The sequence below is a fragment of the Notothenia coriiceps genome, unplaced genomic scaffold (assembly GCF_000735185.1).
Source record: "Notothenia coriiceps isolate Sejong01 unplaced genomic scaffold, NC01 NC01_scaffold00036509, whole genome shotgun sequence".
Taxonomy (NCBI): domain Eukaryota; kingdom Metazoa; phylum Chordata; class Actinopteri; order Perciformes; family Nototheniidae; genus Notothenia; species Notothenia coriiceps.
In genome coordinates, this window is record NW_011369210.1 from 493,814 (window position 1) to 496,611 (window position 2,798).

At 34.1% G+C, this 2,798-nt stretch overlaps 1 protein-coding gene across 4 annotated transcripts in view; it reads left to right on the forward strand.

Moving 5' to 3' along the window:
- The first annotated feature begins 984 nt into the window (after positions 1–984).
- Positions 985–2,798, forward strand: part of armc2 (armadillo repeat containing 2) — a 22,663-nt gene continuing 20,849 nt past the window's right edge. For 3 of the 4 annotated variants that reach the window (XM_010792506.1, XM_010792509.1, XM_010792508.1), the window contains exon 1: positions 985–1,151. The gene's annotated coding sequence lies outside the window, so the exon portion shown is untranslated. The remainder of the gene's footprint in view (positions 1,152–2,798) is intronic. The other variant, XM_010792507.1, reaches the window with a different exon arrangement.

The window sequence follows — 2,798 nt, forward strand, 5'->3', positions numbered from 1 at the left end:
TTATTATTATTATTATTATTATTATTATTATTACTATATGTTTATCTTCTAAAAGGAAAGTTTGTCTTGAATACGTTTTAAAATGATAGCATATTGCTGCTAACACAATAAAGTAATACCAAAGTATGCATTATATTTTTCTCTGTTCTTTCTATTTGTTCTATCTTTTTCATACAAAATTACCAACTCAACATAAATAAATTACTATAAAGCTTCAAACTTAAAATAAAATATATTCAGTCAAAGCCTGAAAGTGAAGACATTGTGGTCTACGTACATTAGTTATATAGTCTGCCTCACTGTAGCTCACTGATGTGTACTGTATTGTTAATCAGTGTAGGAGGTACATTATGAAGTATAATTCTTGATTTGTTTCATCATAATTAGGTAGTAAAAAATAAGGTTTTACACCATATCAACTTGTTTGAGCTTTTAGGTGTTTTTATTAACCAAAATATTTGTATTGCACAGGTATAAGAGCATAATTAAAGAGAGGCTGATATGAGGGCTACTAGCTAGCTAAAAACAAGGACTCATACATTTACATGGGGGCATGGCACGTCCTGGCTAATAGTTTAATCAACAAACAAAAACTTGGATTACAGCACAGGGAGAGTGACTTCATTCAACTGGGGTAGCAAAAAAAACTGTAAATAATATGTAGCAAAGAGTTGTCTGCTGCTATATTAATGCTTTGAAGTGTAAATTGATAACCTTAAAACGTTGTTATATCATCCGGGACATTTGTAGGCCCCAACAAAATACTACACATTTTCAAAATAAAGTTTCCTTTAACTCAGTGGTACATCAAACACGAAGCACATATTTAACAGGGAGAATAGTAACACATCTTAAACCAACACATTTCCAGGAAATTTGCTCATTTTACTTACAATTTTCCGCACGAAGCTGAAGTTTGCATCCAACCTCCACATTTTGGTAAATGCGCGTCACCTAATCACGCGAGACTGCCATTAGTGAAGCTCGTGCACGTTCCTTCTGGGGCTATGTTGCTGCAAGCTAGGGGAAACTTGACAGATTTCTACACATTTCAGGTGTTTTTATTATTTTATTTTGTGTTTGGAAACCGAATCAAGGATCTGAAATGATAACTGTCCCATCCATCACAGAGGATTGAACTGAGGTTAACGGTAAATTGTTTTTTACTAATGTTATCTGTTTAGGTGGACAGACTTTAACTCAAACCCCGGGTCATTAAACGCTTCCTGTTTCAGTTAACCTCCTCCTCTGTTCATGTAAAAGTCGTGTACACTTGATTACAGAAAATAAGTTAAAAACCGTTGTTACGGGGTTAAAGAAATATGTTATTTATTTTGTTGGGGTTTGTTGTCCAATATACCACAGCGGCATTTGGTCACCATGGAGACGGAGCGTGAACGCGCAGTGGGACTACTCTTTCACTCACACAGGCTGCCCTGTCAGATTTAGTTAACAAACTGAAAACATTATTATATAAAACAATTTCACAATTTTGGATAAATAAAGCATATATCTATTTGTCTTCCATATAGTTTAATTCAAATGTTAACCACAGTGACAATTACAAACACACCTATGCTGGTATATTTATGCACTTTATTCAAATGTGACAACTATTATTATTAGGATGTTATTTGCCGTTTTAGATACAATATAATTGGACCGTCACGCTGTTTAACTTATTTGAGGTGTCCACCATGCAGTAGTCTATGTCAAACAATACAACATTGGGTAAAATGTTTAAGGTCCTTGTATTTTTACTTATGCACTTGCACCTTTTTGCTACATTATACTTTTATTTCACTACCTATCAGAAGCATGTTCTTTTTACTCCACTACATTCATCTGGAGTTTGCAGATAAATAATTTCATACAAAACATGAATGTCTTATCATTCGATGCATTGGTTAAACTACCCAATAGGATCTTGTTGAAATAAGCTTTGCCTCTATTAGAAAGACATTACATGCTTTTCAATTTTTTTTTCTAAAATTCATTAACCATTTTATTTTAAGTTTGTTTGAGTCTGATTCATTGATTATACAAATAATCTACAGCTTTAAATGCAATCATGACAAGTTTATTTATATAGCACCCTCAACACAAGGCAATTCAACGTGCTTTACAAAAAATGAAAGACATTAAGAAAATCGCATTTAAAATCAGTCATTAAAAAGAAAAGATAATAAAAGAAACATTAAAAGAAAAAATACATGGATAAAAGTTACAGTGCAGTTTAAGATGTGAATAGTTCAATTGAAAGCAGCGGCAAAAAGAAAAGTCTTTAGTCTGGATTTAAAAGTAGTCAGAGTTGCAGCGGACCTGCAGGTTTCTGGGAGTTTGTTCCAGATATTTGGAGCATAATAACTGAACGCTGCTTTACCATGTTTAGTTCTGACTCTGGGGACAGAAAGCTGACCAGTCCCTGAAGACCTGAGAGATCTGGATGGTTCATCATTTAGCAGTAGGTCAGAAATATATTTTGGGCCTAAACCATTCAAAGCTTTATAAACCAGCAGCAGTATTTTGAAATCTATTATTTGACACACAGGAAGCCAGTGTAAAGACTTCAGAACTGGAGTGATGTGATCCACTTTCTTAGTGTTAGTGAGGACTCGAGCAGCAGCGTTCTGAGTCAACTGCAGCTTTCTAATAGATTTTTTAGTGAGAACTGTGAAGACACCATTGCAGTAGTCCAGTCTACTGAAGATAAAAACATGGTTTTCCAAATCCTGCTGTGACATTAGTCTTTTAATTAGAGATCTAGACATTAGAGACAGGGAACAACTTTTACAGAC